The sequence below is a fragment of the Myxine glutinosa genome, chromosome 1 (genome assembly GCF_964187855.1).
Source record: "Myxine glutinosa chromosome 1, kmMyxGlut1.1, whole genome shotgun sequence".
Classification (NCBI taxonomy): Eukaryota; Metazoa; Chordata; class Myxini; order Myxiniformes; family Myxinidae; genus Myxine; species Myxine glutinosa.
This window is the reverse complement of record NC_136261.1, coordinates 312,752,035-312,773,380: the sequence shown is the minus strand read 5'-3', so window position 1 is coordinate 312,773,380 and position 21,346 is coordinate 312,752,035. Positions and strand designations below refer to the sequence as shown.

Below are 21,346 nucleotides of genomic sequence, written 5' to 3'. Positions count from 1 at the left end.
CTTGGACCAGCAGCCTATATCTGTGCGTGAATTGCAGCAGACTATTGTCACTGCATGGCAAGCGATTCCTGTCCAAACCTTGGCAAATCTCGTGGACAGCATGCCTCGGCATGTACATGCTCTCCTGAATGCTCGTGGGGGTTACACGAAGTACTGAACTGTAATTTTACTGTCCGTAATCCCAGTCATAATTTAGCTTTTGTTTTTGTTGAAATTTTTTTTAGCTAATGTGCAAAATAAAGATATACTTCTGGAAAACGTACAGAAGTTTAACACAGTACTGTCCGTGAATTGAGTTCGATATCAGTTTGCATCACTTTCAAGGATCAATTTATTTGCATCGAAATGTCAAATGTGGTTTTTGTTTCTTTTAAAGGTCACATTAACAAAATCTAGAATAATTTCAACATAATTCCAATGAACTTTTGGTTCTAAGTCATCTTGAAAAGTAAGTTCACTCCCACAAAAATTATTCCATATTAAATGCCAAGTCTGTATATAGAATCACAGATAGATCACTTCATGTCATGGTGCAAATTGTTCCTTTCAATTGGGCTTCATTGTGCAGAAAGCACCATTTGATGGGTGGATACCTGAGAACAGACATTGGAAGATCTTTCAGCCATGTCAACTGGAAACCAAATGCATGGGTCTATGTGTACCTTTCACTGCCTTTCCCTACCTTCACCACCCCTCGTCTCCTGATGTAAGGCCCCAATCAGATTTCCACAGAACATTTCTTGTCTATAATTAATCAATTGAAAACTGGTCTGCATACATGATATGTGTTACCAGTCCACACTTCATCATTGAGTCGTAAATTATATTTCAGAAATTTAAGTTTGACACTGCAATACAAGGAAATATGCCATGTATGAAAAGCCAACACCGCTCTCATCTCCCGAAATGAAAGTTTATCAGCCTCCCCAACCAGACTAGCAAAAGACATTCTGTGCTGTTTCTCTTATGCTCATTTCTATTTCTGTGCACATTTAGTCAACCTGATCCTCTTTAACAATAGGCTTCAGATTTGGCCCTTGGATATACATCTATATACATATACATACATACATATACCTTAAAGAGTAATTGCCATAATCCTACGAAACATTAAACTGAAAATATAAAAGCTGCTTTGACTACCTATCTCATTATGACTTTGTTTTCTGCAGTCGCAGCATGAATGTGCTTGTAAATATTTTGATGCAATAATTCCTTTTTTTCCCCCTGTAAATACAGTCACCTACATTTTATAAACAGCACAATTAATGGCTTGCCTTTAAAAAGCCAAATGTACAGAGATATTTGTTCATATGTTGTATATATATATTTGAAGTTTGCACAACTATTGGCCTCTGAATAACCGGGAACAGAAATTATGAGTTGTCACAGAAACCCAATTTTCATTACTTATTCGCTTATTTTAAAGTTCTGCATTGTGCCTGCCAAGCTATAAGGCTGTTTGTGCACAGCTATAACTTATGGAACTTTTTTTCTTTTTGTAATGACCATCAGTATTGGTTTTAGAGGAAATAAAACAAGTTGCTGTATTGAAAGAAAGCGTATTCCCAGCAAGATACGCACTTAAGTGGAAGAGGTAACTCACCAACCTATCTGGCCAGCGTGGTGAGTCACGACCACTTCCCCCAAAGACGACTCAAACTAAAATATGGTCCAGATATCTCAGATGGCAGAGCACTGGTACGGTTCACCAGAGGACCTGGGTTCGATTCCTGGTCTGGGCATGGAATTTTCCCACATATATCAATTTAAATAAAATATGGCCCCAATTCTCCAGATATTGAATTGCTACTGATGAAGTCTTCAATAATAAAAAAATAATCTTGCCATGTTTCAGGAGGCCAAATTGCAAGAATCAGAAAATTATCTCTGTCGGCAACTTCTGGAATTGGAGAGTTAATGTACTGGTTGAGTTTTCAGAGAAGTTGAGCCTGTTTATCCTGAATTCCTTTTTCCAGAATAAAGCAACCAGGAAATGGATCTGGAGATGTCACAACAGAGTTGACAACAAAATAGACTAATGACTCACAAACAATTAGCACAGGATACAGGATTCTCAGCTGAGATGCGTTTTTTTGTCACCATTGAGGTTTATTCAAGCATTTGCAAATTTACAAACCTACTACCAACTCCACTCAAAGAAAAATGAAGATTTTGGAACAAACTTTGAGGAAAATATGCACTAACCAAACAGCGCCATTTGCTGCCATATTCGTCAGAATGCAGAATCTCAAGCCTCGTGTTATTAATAATTTTTCAAGTACAGTACGTACTACTAAACGGAAGGATTTTGGAATAGCCAAAAAGGCAATTTGTGCTCCACAGTATTCAATTATATAATTGAAATGAAATAAAATTAAGATTTTGAATGTTGTAGAAAAAACTATTTCGGAAGTTTACCGCCTTTGATGGAGCATCTATTACACTACCTTATTTAATACATTACATGAGTTATTTGTTCTTGGTGTCTGTGTCCTTTCTGAAGTCCTTAAAAAGAGTAAGTTTCCTGTTTAGAATGATTTCAATTTTGTTTGACTGCCAAACAGGTAGACACAAGAATTTTTTTTTTATCTCACTGCACTCTGTGCATGCATGATTAGGGCAAATTGAGAGCCAAAGTGCTGCTAAACTACAGGTTTGTTTTTTGATTCATGTCCTGATTTGTGTTCAATATATAACATTCAATTGAAATTAAGTTGTTTCTTGATGACAAAATGACGTTTTGTGGACAGACAGACAGACAGAAGTGAACCAATTGCTTAACAATCCCGCTTTCACTTCACGTGCACGGGGTATAAAAGATGTACCCAAATAGTGATTCCCAATAATAAAGATGCAGCAAACTACTTTGATGAAAAACAGCAGATGAAATGAGAGCAGAAAGTCCTGAAAAAGATTTTTTTTTTTAAACAGATTTGTTTCGTTGAAATTTTCCCTAAAGAAGGCTGAGAGCCACTAAATGTGACGGGCTACAGAGAAAAATAATAAGAGGAAAAACTGGCAGAACCTTCACCTAGTCGTGAAACAAGGAAACCTTTTCACATGACCGCTGCGCAGGAGGGAGTAACTAGGCCAGGTGGAAAGATAAATTTTCCTACCCCCATTGGGTGTTTTTTAGGAGACACCATCTCCGTACTGGATGGCCATTGGCTCCCGAAGGCAGCTCATCTTCCCCTTGTCAGGTGTTCTTTTTAGTCCTTGTAGGGTGTCATAGTCACCCTCCCTACTAGAAAAGCCAGTGAGGTGTGTCGGTCTAGTCGCTGGCATCCCGACCTGATGAAGTGAAGAGGAAAAAGGAAAATGTTTGCCAACCACAGTCAAAAATTCAATACATTAACTTTGCAAGACAGTGTGGAAGCATGTCACTCATAACATCAGAACATTCAACTGTAAACCAAGAATGAAAGCAATTGAAAACAACCAAACTATGACAAAAAGTCAAACTAAAATAAATAATTGGGAAATATTTTATTTTGGCGATCAAGCAGAAAGATGGGACCAAAATGATATTGTGAGAACTGACTGTAAATAGAGTGGAGGAATTTTACACTAATTTGTATGAAGATATAACAGCAAGATGGATGATGACAAAAAGGATTAAACTCATATTATAGAGACAAAAAGGTCTCTTATCATTAAAGTTGTCATCGAGAAAGTTCCAGATACTCTTCAAGACAAAATTTCATGGTGGCACAATGGCTAGCATGTCCGCTTGGTGTCGAGGGGTCGGTGCTTGTATTCTGACCCTAGCCGAGTCATACCAAATAACTTGGAGATGGTTCTTTGCTTGACGTTCAGCATAAAAAGAATGGAGTACCGAAAAACTCCATAGCTTGGCATCCATGGGCGGAGCAAATTTATCCCCAATTGCCCCACTGAGTGTAGAGAGAAAAGTGATGTCATAAAGATGGCGTAGCGATTGAGATCATGAAAGAATGGGATAGATGAACTGGCTAACATTTTGGCACAAGTTTTAACAGAATGTATAAAGCAAAACAAATCACAAGATGATTACAACTATGCTTTGATAATATTCCTGCACCAGAAAGGTGATAAGGCTGACCTCGGGAATTACAGACCAATTATATTGTTGTTTGCAATCTGCAAAGTACTGAGCAAAGGAGCTACACACAAGCAATGAGAAAACTAGATTATGTGCATCCGAAATAACAAGCAGGATTCAGGAATGAATTCAATGTCATGGACAAGTAGTAAGACAAGTAGTTTGAATATGCAGAGAATAAGAAATCCCACTATGTATATAATTCATTGACTGAGAGAAGGAAACAACATTACTTGTTGATGCATTGAGGAACAAAGACACAAAGAAAATATACAGGTAGTGCAGAAAAAAGTTAATTTTTGAATTTCTTAAAGAATTCTTCACCATTGATAGATGGGGCCAAGAATGATAAATGGCATTTCAAAACGTTTTGGACAGATTGTGACAAAACTTGATGGATAAGTTGGGTAGATGACAAGAACAAGCCGATAAGATCCTGGTGAAGGTCTGGTTCCAGATCCGGCCTATCAGTGTAATACAAAACGTAAAGTATTCAGCCTGGCGGAGTTATGCACTCTATCATGTGCCGTTCTAATTCTGTCTGTATGTCAGTCACATACAGGTCCAAATTATACACCAATCTTCACGAAACCTTTCACAATTCCTCTCCGTCCTAGCTCCCCCATCTCTCTCTGGGCTCTGTCTCCCGAATATTCCTCCAGGACTCACAATATCTGCCAAAAACCCTCTTCTGGTGAAACTGCCAAAATCAAGACTCTCTATTCACCTTCACTCTTTCAATCCTCTTTTGTCCCACCTCTGGAACAAACTCCTACACTCTCTTCAATCCCACTCCTCCCTCCAGGTCTTTAAAACACCTGTTCACCACCATTTCTAATCTTCCCCCATCCAAAACCTTGATCTTTTCTACCCCCATTAAAACACCCAAAATCCGCCTCTTTCAATCTCTGACTTCTTTCCTGAAATTTATAGTAGTGTTCATTTGCTTTATTCCGTGTACCCTTCCTCCCCTCCCCCAACCCTCTTCCTTCCACAGATCTACCGACGTCCCTGTTCTCTACTGTTGTGCTTGTATTTTTTTCCTCCCTCTGCCCCCCTCTTGTCTCCCTCTCCCTTTACTGTATGTTTTATGTGTCCGTTTATGTTTTTTGTGTTTAATGTGTTAGCTCTTACACGAGCCTCGACTTTGTATACAAAAAACACAACAACTGAACCCACCGGGTAGAGCTCGTCAATAGTTGGAAGTCCATTGTTTTTGAGGACAAAATGTCAAATGCCAAGGTCACAATATCCAGGGATAAAACAAGAATGATCGTACTGTGGTCACAACCTGCAACAAAATCCAGTAATGGGCCAATTGGAAAACTCACATTTAAAGCTCTTTGAAAAGATGACAGTGCGATTGGGAAACACACATTTAATGTGCTATTTAAAAAATAACTCGACACCTCTCACACATTTCAGTCTCCACCACGGTTATATCAGAACGAGCTGATTTGTCACATTGTCATGGATCACTTAATGCCAATATGGTGCCATTCAATATTGGCATACCCAAGAAGGTACTTAATGGTACTCAAGCATACCCAAGAAGGTACTTAATGGTACCCAAGAAAGACTTGATGTCAATATGGTGCCGTTCAATATTATCATACCCTAATAAGTATGTCATAACGTTATTTTTAAAAGTAATTTGCATAACGTAATGTTAATTATGTAATGTAACGTAGCACTTCATTGTTGTTATGAAAAAATGTTACTATTATTCGACATATGATTCGATTTTTTGGGGTCAATCACTTTTTTTGGTCAATTTTGGGGTCAAATTTTTTTTGGTCAATCATCGTCAATAACACTCGACCCAAACAAAGCCAATGGTTTTTGTAATTTGCATAATGTAACAATAGATTATCGTGCGTTCTGAAGTACCTTTTTTGTTCTGACGGGCTTGATTAAACCTTAACTATTATTCAACATTTGATTCGATTTTTCGGTTTCCCTCATTGTCAATAACACTCGGCTCAAACAAAGCCAATGGACATCTGACGCAACAAACCCGGGCAGTGTATAATTAGCAGAGGCCTACAGGCCTAATGTGTTAGGCCCACCAGAAAATTTAGATGGCAGCAATATCATTTTGTTTTGGTGCTATGATGGGTGGAGTCAAGCAACAGCTGTTGTGGGTGTGGTCCGGCAGCTGTTCAACTAATGGGTGAAGATTTCATAAATCGACCCCCAACAAGAACAACAACGACAATAACAACAAAAAGCTCTTGAAGACTGGTGGCATGTCGCAGGTAAAAATGACTAGCAATAAGACTTCCTGGAAGAGTCTGACAGGATGGTGCAGAAGTAATAAGAACTGAGAAACCTATTTTTATTTTATTTTATTTTATTTTATTTTTTTGTATACAGATTCGAGGCTCGTGAAAGAGCTAACATTTATCACACAAACAAATCAAACAGACAAACAAAATGTATAAAAAGAGGGAGCGGTAGACAAGATGGGGAGAGAAGGGGAAGCACACAAACACAACATTTGAGAGCAGGGACATCGGGAGATGTGTGGGAGGGAGAGGGCTTGGGGGGAGGAGGCGTGGGAAGGGGGGGGGGGGGTGGTGGGAGAAGTATAAAACACAAGGACTTCCAGGAAAGAAGTTGGTATTTCAAAAAAGTGGATTTGGGGTGAAATTAGCAGGGGTAGAAAAGATCAAGGTTTTGGATGGGGGAAGATAAGAGATGGTGGTGAACAGCTGTTTTAAAGACCTGGAGGGAGGAGTGGGATTGAAGAGAGTGAGGGAGTTTGTTCCAGAGGTGGGAGACAAGAGGAATGAAGGAGTGAAGGTGAGCAGAGAGTCTTGATTTTGGCAGTTTAACCATAAGAGGGTTGCAGGCAGATCTTGTGCGACCTGTAGGGATATTTGGGGGACAGAGCCCAGAGAGAGCTGGGGGGGGGGGGGCAAGGCCGGAGAGGAGTCGTTAGAAGACGGAAAGACCACCAACCTGCCTCCGGTGAGTGAGTGAGAGGGCCTTGGAGTTAGCTTCATCGTGGGAGATTCCAATGATTCTGAATGCTTTGGTTTCAACAGCGTGAAGACGAGCTAGGTGTGAAGAAGGAGCACCAGCCCAGAGGGGAGAGCAGTATTCCATTGAGCTGCGGATGAAAGCCTTGTATGTGGTGAGGAGCTCAGGTGTGCCAAGGAAGGACTTCGCACGATGGAGGATGCCCAGTCGGCGACTGGCTTTGGAGGCCAGATTTGAAATGTGGTTTTCCCAGGAAAGATCGTGCAGATAGTGAGACCCAAAAGCTTGAGTGACAGAACTTTTTGGAGAGGATTATTCAGAAAGTGGATGGGAGGGTTGTCCAGTCGGTCTTTATGAGCTGTATTGTCGGAGTTCTTTCGTCAACCTGATGATAAACTCAGATCGATGCCTCACATGCAGCGATACATCACAAAGTATGTCTGTCGTCCCTTTGATGGACGTTAAGCTGAGCACTTCATCTGCTAGCATTAGTTGCTCGATGTAAAGTATCCTACAGTGTATTTTGATGAAGAGTCAGTGAGTTACTGCCAGAACCCTGGACAAATTCAAGAGTCCTGCCACCTTCAGTTGAACGTCAGGCCTAGCCAGCTAGTTAATGAAAGATTTAGGTGAAAAACTTTCCCCGGCCAACTCCATAGTATTTTGGGAATAATTGGAGCCATTAAATAAGTAGTAGTAAGACACACACACACACACACACACACACACACACACACACACACACACACACACACACACACACACACACCACTTGCTTAACATCAATGTCCTTTTATTCCGAACTGTCATACACCGAAATACAAAAAGTATTGGGACAATAAGGAAATATGTAGATCGAAGTTATTAATTTACATCTCTTTTTATGCTTACTGGAGTGTCACTGTCACTAAGAAATAAATTAAATGAGGCCGAAGCACAAGTTCTGTTGCTTTCACATTGCAGGCAGGTTGGTGGTCACTGTTTTCTACCATCTATTCTCCAATATCTATTCTTCCACCATCTATTGCTCATTCTGCTCTCCGCCTTCCGATCCAGGTGGATCCCTCCTGTATGGTCCTCCGACCCTCACTATTTACTCCATGATCCTCCAGTAAGCCCCTCCTATTTAAACTTCCAAAATCCAGGCTCAATGCACACCACAACTCTTTTATTCCTCGATTCTCCTGTCTCTTTGGAACCACTTAATCCAGAGGTTTCCCACTTTTTCCTCCAGGGTTTCAAGCAGGCAGTGCACCACCATCTCTTGTCATTCCCAAATTTGACCCATAATCTTTATTATCCCCACTAACCTTTTCCTAACTCAATCGGATTACTTGTGAGTTTCAGTGTTTCCTCTCCCTCTCCCATTTTCCTGTTCATTAATTCCCTTGATGTTTGTCCCACTGTCAGTCTTCCCTTGCTCTTCCATGATCCTTGCTCCGACTAAAAGGAAAAGAAAGACTTTGCACCAAATGTTGAAAACTATCATGCATAATAATTATGTGCCATTACTTTTTCCGAGCATGTACAAGTTCAGTTGTAGATTGTGCTCTGTTGAGTTTGGCTCTCAAGATGTCTGAGCGGTTCAATTGGGTTACAGCCATTATTCTGGGCAGGCCTCTATCGATTTTCAATAAACTTGTCCGTGAACCAGATTTTTCACGTTTGTTGATGTTTTTTTTCACAAGTGACCTTTTGTGCCCACCCCTTATTTCCCTGAGGGATAACGACAATGTGTGAACTGGTATCCCATTTCGACCAAATCAGTACCAGGATAGAGCAGCCAGGTTATCTCCTCCCTGAAGCTCCATAATGCTCCAGCTGGATTTTTTGAAAAATCAACAATCGGGTAGTGATTTATTTATTCACATGCGGCACGTGAGTGTGGTTGCATTATTGGTGGGAGCAAAACTGTGCCAGAAATTTGCTACCACCTGCAGTTAATGTTAAAAATAAAAAATCTGTCCATGATGCCAGCAAGAATAAAGATGCAAGATAATTTATTCTCAATTTTATGTAGCATAAATAATTTGACATTCACTGGCAATTAGAGAGCAAAAATTTTTGGAATGACGATGGTGGTGGATCAGGGATGAGGTTGCATATCTACAGGAGTATACATTGTATCAAACCCTTTTAGCATCATCATTGAACATATGGATTGCATATGGATGCATATGGATTGCATCATCCACATATGGATGTGGTCTGAGAGGGTCATTAACCAGTGTGGCAGCTACATTCAAATGTAAGGTGTGCACAGAGGGAGCTGCAGATGGAGGAAATGTTGAGTTAGATCTTGGAGACGGCGTGAAGCTGGAAGGTGTGAAAACATTTTGCTACCTCGGAGACATGCTGAATGGAGAAGGTGGATCAGACTCGGCAACGGTTGCTCGAGTGAGATGTGCATGGAAGAAGTTTCGGGAACTGAGTGGCATGCTGACGAGGAGGGGAGTGTCGTTGAAGCTGAAGGGAAAGGTGTATGCTGCATGTGTGAGAAGTGTTATGATTTATGGGAGCCAGACATGGGTCATGAATGTAGAGCAGCAACGAAGGCTGGAAAGGGTGGAAATGCGAATGGTTCGGTGGATGTGCGGAGTATCGTTGAGAGAGAGGAAGACAAATGATGAATTGCGAAAGATGATGGGAATAGAGCCTGTGATGGATGCTGTGAAGAGGAACAGGTTGAGATGGTTTGGTCATGTGTTGAGGAAGGATGAAAGTGATTGGTTGAGAAGAGTGATGGAAATGAATGTAGACGGAAGTAGAGGACGGGGAAGACCGAGAAAGACTTGGCTAAAGATGGTGGAAGAAGAAATGCGGGCAAGGGGGTTAACAAGGGGAGATGCAGAAAATAGGGCAAAATGGAGAAGATTGTCATGGGGACCGCAAGGCTAACCCCCGCTCTAGCAGGGAAAATGGCCTTAAAATGCATGTTGTTGTTGTTGTTGTTGTTGTTGTTGTTGTTGTATTGAACATATGGATTGCATTTGACCAAAATGATTGTCTACAAGAACAGCCAAGGATATGTGGAACACAAAGTTCGATGTCTGAATGATTAAAACAGCACATGGTGATCTGTTATTTTGAAAGATGCCGTGGAATCTTTCAAGTCCACCATCAAATGCTGACATATGGGTTCCTGCTTTCACATCTTATGCAATTAACTTTTTCAAGAAATATTTTTATTTTATATATACTTATGTCTAGAATTCCTCTGATCCATAGTTTGAGAGGATGAATGATAAAAAATAAAATTGGTGATAGCCAAAGCAAGGAAGAGTGAAAGGCTTGCCCTTTTCCCCTCATAGTTTATCCCTGCAAAATGTCTCCAAGAACCCTGGAAGTCGAACATGATAGCCAAATAGGTCAATTGAAGTGCAGGTTCCGTGTGGCCCCCGGGATTCGCCAACACTGCCTTTGGGCCTCTGGTTTCGTCTTGGTTGATCAGTTACAGCCCTTTTGCGCTTGAGCACTCTGGAGTTTGCCTTCGCCTCCAGCCAAAATTAATACAACTATCGCCAGTGGCCCAACAATACCGTTCGCATTGCCTCCAAAGGAAGAAGAAAAAGAAGGGGGGAAACATTTAGTCAATTCTACTGAGATTCATATCTGACAGGACTGACATGAGTATAATGGGCAGTTATTCATTTGATATTTAATTCTTTTTTTTACACTTGACTTTGGAGTAGACCTCGCCCAAAGGAAGGTTTTATCCATTCTGCCTCTATCAATATGAAGGTAGGCATCCAGCATATTTAATCTATTGCATTGCTTTGATTTAGCCTGGTGTTGGCTTAGCGGTTAGGGTGCCGGCTTGGGATCCTAGGATCCTGGGTTCGAATCCCGGTTGATTTAGCCTGGTGTTGGCTTCGCGGTTAGGGTGCCGGCTTGGGATCCTAGGATCCTGGGTTCGAATCCCGGTTGAATTAGCCTGGTGTTGGCTTAGCGGTTAGGGTGCCGGCTTGGGATCCTAGGATCCTGGCTTCGAATCCCGGTTGAATTAGCCTGGTGTTGGCCTAGCGGTTAGGGTGCCGGCTTGGGATCCTAGGATCCTGGGTTCGAATCCCGGTTGATTTAGCCTGGTGTTGGCTTCGCGGTTAGGGTGCCGGCTTGGGATCCTAGGATCCTGGGTTCGAATCCCGGTTGAATTAGCCTGGTGTTGGCTTAGCGGTTAGGGTGCCGGCTTGGGATCCTAGGATCCTGGCTTCGAATCCCGGTTGAATTAGCCTGGTGTTGGCCTAGCGGTTAGGGTGCCGGCTTGGGATCCTAGGATCCTGGGTTCGAATCCCGGTTGATTTCGCCTGGTGTTGGCTTAGCGGTTAGGGTGCCGGCTTGGGATCCTAGGATCCTGGGTTTGAATCCCGGTTGAACTCGCCTGGTGTTGGCTTAGCGGTTAGGGTGCCGGCTTGTGATCCTAGGATCCTGGGTTCGAATCCCGGTTGATTTAGCCTGGCGTTGGCTTTGCGGTTAGGGTGCCGGCTTGGGATCCTAGGATCCTGGGTTCGAATCCCGGTTGAATTAGCCTGGTGTTGGCTTAGCGGTTAGGGTGCCGGCTTGGGATCCTAGGATCCTGGGTTCGAATCCTGGTTGATTTAGCCTGGTGTTGGCTTAGCGGTTAAGGTGCCGGCTTGGAATCCTAGGATCCTGGATTCGAATCCTGGTTGATTTAGCCTGGTGTTGGCTTAGCGGTTAGGGTGCCGGCTTGGGATCCTAGGATCCTGGGTTCGAATCCCGGTTGAACTCGCCTGGTGTTGGCTTAGCGGTTAGGGTGCCGGCTTGGAATCCTAGGATCCTGGATTCGAATCCTGGTTGATTTTAGCCTGGTGTTGGCTTAGCGGTTATGGTGCCGGCTTGGGATCCTAGGATCCTGGGTTCGAATCCCGGTCGATCGCTGAATTAACACCAGGGGGGTTGACTCAGCCTGTCATCTTTCAGAGGTCGGCAAATTGAGTACCAGCTTGCTGGGATGAATGATCCCGGTGTGTACCCCGATTTAGAATAGGTACACCGTATCCCTGCACATCGTAAGAGGCGACTAAGGGTTGGCGTCAGGAAGGGCATCCGGCCATAAAAACATTGCCTCAAATCGGGAACCATGATTGTCATGGGGCCAGAAAGGCTAACCCCCGCTCTGGCGGGGAAAATGGCCTTAAAACGATCATTCACTCAAGTTCACTGTCGTTCACTGGTAATTCCCTGTGTGTAGCAAGAGGTGACTAACAGGGTTGGAAGGACATCCAGCCATAAAACTGCTTCAAAAAGGGGGCCACGGTGCCCGAAAAAGGCGAACCCCTGCTCTATGGGGAAAAATAGCCTCTAAAGATGGTTCATTGCTTTGATTTGTCACAAGTAATTATGACTTAAACATTTCAACTACTCGGTATTTCCTACAATTTTTGGTCTTGGGAAGTATATTCAGGCATTTGCAAATTATGATACACTCATCCAAAAGAACAAGCCAGCTGGCATCGCAAAGTTTGTGATTTGTCCAGGGTCACCTGATCAAGATCGGGTTATTTCGACTTTAGTAATGCATCTTTAAACATCATTAACCATAAACTACATGACGTGTTATTTCAACAATAAACGTGATGTTTGTTGTAAGGTTTTGGTGATTCTGCTTCTTAATCTCTTTTATAACCTCTGCCACCAAAGGTGGATGGAGGTTATGTTTTCACCCCTTTATTACGTGCCGGAAAAGATTCCGGCAAGTATGTTGGTTGGTTGATTTGTCTGTTTGTCTGTCTGTCTGTTTGTTTGTGCGCAGTACTACGTGTACATCGTTGCACATAGAATCGCCATACTTTACACACATATTTGTCTTGCCCTGGAATAGACTGTGCCAAATTTTTAATAGACTGTACCTCTCTAGGCCCAAGACCTCCATTATGACGTCATAATTTGATAATTCGACAAGTACAAAACTTCATCCAATCAGGATGCAATTTCTTGAGCGCAATGTTGGCATAAACTGGTGGAGAAAAAAAAAAGATGACGTCATCGGTCACGTGGTTCGGCCGCCATCTTTGAAAACAAAAAATTTGCACCTCTATATCTCCGAAAGTGCTGAATATAAAAAATTGAGACATGGCTCATTGTAAAGAACTCTCCATGGGGAATAAAATATGTTAATGATGATGTCATAGGTGCCTCCATTATGACATCATAATTCGACAAGTACAAAAGTTCATCCGATCAAGATGAAATTTCGTGAGCATAATCTAGAAATAAATTAGTTTATAAAACAAATAATGATGACGTCATCGGTCACGTGGTTTGGCCGCCATATTTGTTCAAAATGGCCGATAAAAAGTACATTCTGGCAAGTCCTCGGTCTCTGACCGATTTTTCATCTGTCTGTTTGTCTGTCTGTGAGCAAGATATCTCAAAACGTTATGGACGGATTCCAACAAAATTTGTTGGAAAGATTGGATGCGTAACAAGGACTAATTGATTAGATTTTGTTGAAGATCTGGATCGGGATACGTTAATTTTCAAGGCGATTCATCACCATTAAAAGATCGGTCCAAAACGATATATAGCACTATATCTCAAAATATTTTTGACACATTCGGACAAAAATTGGTTGATTGTGTGTCAAAGACGAATTGATTAGAGTTTGGTGAAGATCCGGCCACAGATCCGATTACAATAATTTTAAAGTGATTATTGACCATTCAGAGATGGATCCAAAAGCGATATATAGCATGATATATCAAAATATTGTGGACGATTTATGACAAAACTTTGTGGATGAGTTGGTTAGGTAACTAGAGCTTCCAGGGAAGCAGAACTCAACCGAATTGACTGGACAACTTTAAAGTAGGTCAGTTGTCTGCACTAGATTTGACTTAAGATAGCAACCAGCTTGTGTGGTAAGAGTCTCACACACCAAGTTTGATCAAAATCCAGAAATATTTTTGGACGTTAAAGTCTTAACGTCGTTTCGGAGCTGCAAACAATATGGCGGCCATTTTGTGACGGATCGGGTTGGAATGCAATAGCAACCTACCTTGTGTGGTAAGGGTTAAACATTCTAAGTTTGATCAAAATCTGTTAATATTTGTGGATGCTAGAGTGTTAACGTCGTTTTCATGACCAAAAAACAAAATGGTCGCCTAAGTCAGCCATTTTTCAACGGATCGGGCTGAAATGTAATACCAACCTGGTCCTTGGGGTAAGGATGCTGCATGTCAAGTTTGATCAGAATCGGTTGATATTTGTGGACGCTGGAGTGTTAACGTCGAAAAGTTAACGGACAACGCCGGACGCCGGAGGGTTCAGTATGTGATGAACTCAACTGGATGGTAGTCCAGTTGAGTTAACAAGTCTATTAGATTTTGTTGCGGGTCCGAATCCAGATCCGGCCTATCAGTGGGATACAAAACGTAAACTATTCAGCCGAGCGGAGGTTTGCGCTCTACCGAGTGCTGTTCTAGTTCTTTCAAATATGTTTCTGAAATCTTTAAATATTGTCATGTTGGATGTAATTTTTGTGATAATAAAGTTCCTTAAAACACGACTAAACAAAGCCTCAGGTGTACCAATCCATTGTGGAATGGGTGAAATAAGATGTATGAATGAAGAACGAGTCTTGCTCGTGAAGTATAGTATCATTCTGCATCATTGGACAGGTATATCGATGGATGGAATAAACAGAACGTTGTTTGAGTTGTGTTAACCGCCATGGGAATGAAGTAGGAGCTGATGTTTATAGTGTTAACCCTTCAAAAGGGCCAAGAGAGGGGTTAACACCTTCCTCTTTTTCTCCCGTGAATCGTTAACACCCACAACGTCTCCTTACTGTTAGTCTTCCTAAATCAATGCCTTTTGATTCCATCCATCAAAATAAGATTTTATAATTGGCTCGTCTGCCTCGGTGTGCCATCCATTGAAAGTCGTTGTTGATAAAAAGGTTAATTGAGGCAAATCACTAAATCAATTAGAGGGCACTTGGCAGAGTGCATACCTGCGCCAGGCTGAACAGTTTATATTTTGTATGCCACTGATAGCCCGAATCTGGATTCGAACTTGAACCAAAATCCAATCGGCTTGTTCCTGTCAAACACCCAACCGGTCCACCAGGTTTTGTCCAAATCTGTCCATAACGTTTTGAGATATCGTGCTATGTATTGGTTTTAACCATATCTCCCAATGGTGAAGAATCACTTAAAAATTAAATAATTCTCATATCCGAATCCATTTTCAGATCTTCACCAAAATCGAATCGATTCGTCCTTGTCAGACACACAACCTCTCCAACAGGTTTTGTCCAAATCCGTCCACAACTTTTTGAGATATCCTGCTACGTATCGTTTTTAGCCCGATCACCCAATGGTGAAGAATCACTTTTAAAATTCTCAGATCCAGATCCGGATCTTCACCAAAATCAAATAATTTCGTCCTTGTCACACGTGCTACCTCTCTGCCAAATTTCATCCGAATCTGTCCACAATTTATTGAGATATCTTGTTCACAGACAAACAGACAGGGGTGAAAACATGACCTCCATCCACCTTCGGTGGCGGAGGTAACAATAGATTTAAAAAGGCAACTTTTTATGAATTAATCAAAATATGACTAATCTAAGTGTTTTGAACTGCAAGAGAACTGAAAAATAATAAGTTGTCTAACCATTGTTCCTTCAGCCATTTTAGGACAATGATTACATTAAGACCTCAACCACCACTTGCAATCTGTCCAGCTGTTCTAAATATATATATTTTAGATGTTTTCATCCAATATTATGTTACAAGTTGGGTCACCTGATCAAGATCGGATTATTTAGACTTTAGTAATACATCTTTAAACATCATTAACCATAAACTACATGACATGTTATTTCAACAATAAACGTGATGTTTGTTGTAAGGTTTTGGTGATTCTCTCCACAGACTGCCGCCTCAACCGTACCGGACCTCCTGTTACTATCGTGACCATTGATGAAGAAAGTCCTAATGGTTGGTTCCAAAGCAATCACCACAGCTCAACAACCTGATGAAACCACCAATAAGTATTACTTGAAGGGATAACCAATGAAATGGATTTGAAGACACAATGTGAAAAAAACTTTTTAAACTGGTTTTTTTTTTAAACCAAATGGAACGTTAACCACAACTTATTTATCTGAATTGCCCTTATTTATATTCCAAGGTACATGTGAGATCATCCTGACTACCAAAAATATACCTTTCTCTATAAACAGCATAACTTCACCTGTCACCATAGTTTAGGTATTAAGTTATCCTCAGCCCAGCCTCTTGCCATACATTTTACTTGAATACAACTACAATTAAAAGCAGGTTTAGTGCAATCATTCTGTTGTTGGTTCTGATCTTGCAGGTACCATTGTCGTATGGGACCTACAGATAGCAGGCAGCGCAAGTCCTCCTCACCCTACTGTTGCCCTGCATTTGGAGAGTGTACCAGGAACACTGGGCGCAGACTGGTTGAAGCTCATCCCGGAACCTCAGCATGTGATGTTGTATACGGCGGGACGTGTGCTGGACAGGGATGTATGTTGTAACTGATATGATACCACGCTTATTGAACAGCATAACCAATTTAATATGATGCCCTTTAATGATGTGCCTAATTTAATATGACTAGGGCATGCCCGTACTATATCTATATCTAAAATTATATCCCCCCCCTCTATTTACATGAAATGGTTTGGTCCAAAGCGAACGGCTTGCGAGTGGTGACAATCCCCCCCCTCTATTTACATGCAATGGTTTGGTCCAAAGCGAACGGCTTCCGGAGTTTGGTAAAGAAATCGCCATCGCGTGCACAAACGCGCAGGAAAGCGAATGAAACGCAAATTCGTTTTTATTAGTTGTAAAACATAGTTTAACGCCAACATAGTTTGCAAACGTGAAATAAATGAATACGCTCTCAAATGTGCCATCCGAGGCAGAGTGTGCCCGCCACGTTCGGCACACGCGATCGTTCGCTGCTCTCTGATTGGTTGAATCGTTTTTTGGACATAGCTCGGTAAGTAATTGTCCGATTAATATGAAACCTTGAAAAGGCACATCCTCGGGTCCCCAGCAATATACCTGGCAAGTTAAAAGTATATCGGACCCGTGGTTGTCGAGAAACAGCGGTCACAGACAAACGTACAGACGTACAGACAGACAGACAGAGATTACTGGAATTATAGATATATGATGCAAGCTTTATCCAAATGGGATGATTCACATTAATGGATTCCAATTATACTCGTATATTTGCATTAGACAAACTAGCAACGGTACCCGCCCTACGGGCGGGGCTTCAATTGGGAGGCCCAAATGAAATGGCAAAATATCAGAAATTGAAGGCTTTTTTTATTTTAAACGATTTATATAAACATCTGTTAAATCATATCACACGCAAATCATCAAAATCTAAACAGTATTTGTAGAATTTCAATAAAAGCCTCATCACTGTTCATATCGGTAAATTTTATTCCATCGTGTTTGGAAAAATTGGAAAAATTTGGAAAAACAATATAGCCTATTTTACTCCAGGGGGTCCCAGGATTACCCACCCAAAATTTCGTGGCGTTCGGTTCAGCCGTTTTTGCGGTACCGGGGAACAGACAGACAGACAGACAGACATTTGGTGAATTATAGTAAGATAAATATTCGTTCGTTTTGGAACCAGATTATATGGAATTTATAATAAAATAAGTAAAAAAATCATACAGACAAACTGTTAAGTCTATCATGGCCTGGCTCATTAATTCAAGGGTCATGAAGTAGCTAAATGACAAAATATTTTAATACTCCCAGTAACCCCCAAGACCAACTCTTTCTGGGTTTCCGGTTTTCCTTCTACTTCTGTGATTTTGTGAGAGTTTGCGGCTCTATTCATCTTGTTCACCCCCTGTGTCACCCCTTACTCTCATTTTCCCCTACATCCGCTATTCCTCCAAGTTTCCCTCTATTTTGCCCCTCAACCATGCTGCTGGTGTGTCCCCCTTTCCCTTTTTTCTTTCCACTGTTCTTTTCATTATTTTATGTCCCAGTCAGTTCTGTGGCTTAGCTCCTCCAAGAGCATCTACATTGTACACAACAAAGGAGCAATAGGTAGACCAACTACCAAAGGGGTGTGGGTTGCAAACATACTCAAGGAGGAAAGGAGGAAAACAGAGAAACAGCTTGCACTCAATCCCACTTGTTTCACAATCCGTCCTACTCAAATCAGAAAATATTTATACATTTTCAACTGTAAATAACAACTTCCGTTTGGGACAACTTCCGTTTCCGGTCTTGCTGGCGAGGGTTCGTTTTTTCGCAGCTCCACACGCTCTCCATCGAAATAGAAGTTAAGTAATTGTTCCCATTTTGTATTTTCGTTAAAACTGTATTTATTTTATGGTGTATGTACGTATATTGTCCCGACAAAGATTTTCGGTGCAAATCTTTCATACCTGTATTGAAAATCGTGTTAATTCGTGTCGTCTTGAGGCCTTGTACAGTGTACACTGTACAACCTTGAGGCTTTGTTTTTCTCTCAGCACCTGTCGTTTGTGATCCAATAACTTTCGTTCTCTGTTTTCCCAGTCTTTCCACCCCAAAGCCTACTTCCTTATGTAAATCTCAACTCAAAAAAACAACAAAAAAAGACATTACCTTCTCTGTGCTCATTCGTTTATTCATTCTTATTCGTTCGTTCGTTCTTCGACCATGTGTTTCTCCCCCATTTCCCCAGATAGATTGTCAAATTTCAACTCGTTATTTTATCGTCCATGCGATATTGTTTGATTATAGTTAGTTTTGGTTTGAATTTCCTGTAACTCGTAATTAATTAATCGTGTTCTGCTCCTCGTGTGTGGCCTTGTAGTTGTACCCCCGTCGGTGTTTTGTTAACTTAAGCGTGTTTTGCTTGGCTCTTGGTTTTTTCCCTTCTACCCCGAACATAATACTCTGTCTAACGTTCTAAATCCCCACCCCCCCCACCCCCCCAAAAAAACAAAAAAACAAAAACATTTATTTTCTTTTCTCCACGTGTACTGTTGTCTCATCCTGTATTTTCTGTCCAGGTGTGCTGTTCGCCCCGCCCCCATTATCTCCTTGCCATCCACCGTTTGCCCTGTTCACGTGACTCGTGGTGGTCCCTCTCGGCTCTCCCCCCGTTGGTATTTTTGTGCATATAAGATTGTTCACGTTTCTGTTTAAATATTATTTAAATATATTTAACCTTTCCCCTTCTGTGTTTTATTCAGTGGTATATTACAACACGCTGTTTTTCTTCCTATTTAAAAGGCTTTTCTCAATTTCCTCTCCAACTCATTCCACTTCAAAAAAAAGAAATTCAATATCTTATACGTCTCCCTCACTACATGGTCTAAATTCACATTCATTCCATCCCTCCTCCATCGTTCTGAATCGGATTGCTAACTTGAAAATCACAACAAACCCAATTTGTTATCAATGTTCGTCTTTCATTAATCATACACTTTCTAAACTCCCATCTTGCCCCTCCCATCCAAATCCCCCCCCTTGCACCTACACTCCTAAACTCCCCCCTTGCCCCTCCACTCTTAAACTCCCCCCTTGCCCCTCCACTCCTGAACTCCCCCCTTGCCCTTCCCCTCCTAAACTCCCCCCTTGCCCCTCCCCTCCAAATCCCCCCCTTGCCCCTACACTCCTGATCTCCCCCCTTGCCCTTCCCCTCCTAAACTCCCCCTTTCCCCCTCCCCTCTATATCCCCCCCCCCCCTTGCCCCTACACTCCTAAACTCCCCCCTTGCCCCTCCACTTCTAAACTTCCCCCTTGCCCCTTCCCTCCAAAACTCCCCCCTTGCCCCTCCCCTCCTAAACTCCCCCCTCACTCCTCCCCTTCAAAACTCCCCCCCAATCCCTCCCATTCAATTCTCCCCCCATACCATTCCTCTCCAATTCTCCCTCCTCCCCCCTCTTCCTCCAAGCTGCCTCCTCCCCACTTCGTCTCCCTTCTATCTCATACCTCCACCCCCCCAAACCTTCTACTTTCCTCTGCCCCCCCTCAAACAACCCCTCACTGTGCCTCATCCCTTCACCATCAAACCTTTCATCCTCCTCTTCCTTCCCTTTCTTGGAACTCTTCTGCAACATCTGACACACTATCAACTGCTCTCCCTACCTCCCCCTCTCATCCTTCATCTTACCCTACTCCTCCCCTCCCCTGTCCTGTACCCGATGCTCCCCCTCTCTCTTCATTGACGGTATGGACCTCAAACATCCGGGGCCTTCGCTCAAACCTGACTGATCTCTCCATACAGGTTGCTTCTGACAATCCTGACTTGATCTGCTTAACAGAGACTTTCCTCCTTCAAGATGTCTCTGATTCCTTAATATCTCTTCCTGGTTACTCCCTCCTCCGGTATGATAGACCTGAGCCTCGGCCTGGTGGTGGGGTGGCTATCTTTGTCAAAAACTCTCTTCCTCACTCTCCTTGCACTGCCCTCTTTCCTCCTCACCCGCAGGAGTACCTCTGGTTACGGCTTCCTCTCCGCTCCCACCTTTTGTTCATATGTGTTCTGTACCGTCCCCCAAACAGTGATGACTCCATCTACATTTCACTGTCTGACAACATGGACCAACTTCTATCCACTCATCCCAACTCTCTCTTCCTCATATGTGGTGACTTCAACTGTCATCATGTCACCTAGTTGGGTGTGGGTTCCTCTCTCACCAGTCATGGCACCTCAGCAAAGGACTTCTGTGACTCACTGGGATTGACACAATCTGTCAATTTCCCGACCCGGATCTCAGCCAATGGAGTATCTTCTCTTCTAGACTTGGTTATGACTAACTTCCCTGCTAATGTCTGCTGCTCTTCTTCTGCTCCAATCGGTTCTTCTGATCATGTGCTTGTCAAAGTGGACATCTCTCTGGCCATTCTCAGAGAGCCTCCTCAGCGTCGACGAGTCTGGCATTTCACTCAGGCCGACTGGGACGGTCTTCAAGCAGCCATCAATCGTCTGGATTGGTCTCCCATCTCCACTGCCTCTGACATCAATTCTTCGTGGGAATTCTTCCAAAGCAAACTGATCTCTCTCATGCACAGATTTATCCCATCTCGCCTTCAGTTGTCTTACCCTTCCTGTCCATGGTACACTGAATCTTGTGGTGAGGCAGTTGCCCTGAAACAACTTGCCTTTGCCTCTTGGAAGGCTAATCCAACTGAAGGCAATCTCAGTTCCTTCCACCAAGCTCGGAACAAGTGTGTGTCTACCCTCAGGAGTGCCAGGAAGCACTATCTCTCCTCACTCAAGAATGAACTCTCAAACCTGTCTCCTTCCTCC

The 21,346-nt window shown here is 42.4% G+C and overlaps 1 non-coding gene across 1 annotated transcript in view; it reads left to right on the top strand.

Annotated features, from left to right (window-relative positions):
- Nucleotides 1-16,507, top strand: part of LOC137414402 (uncharacterized) — a 67,845-nt gene extending 51,338 nt beyond the window's left edge. Inside the window, exons 2-3 of the transcript XR_013622085.1 lie at nucleotides 15,967-16,032; nucleotides 16,415-16,507. This is a non-coding gene — a transcript (uncharacterized LOC137414402). The remainder of the gene's footprint in view (nucleotides 1-15,966; nucleotides 16,033-16,414) is intronic.
- Nucleotides 16,508-21,346: the final 4,839 nt, after the last annotated feature.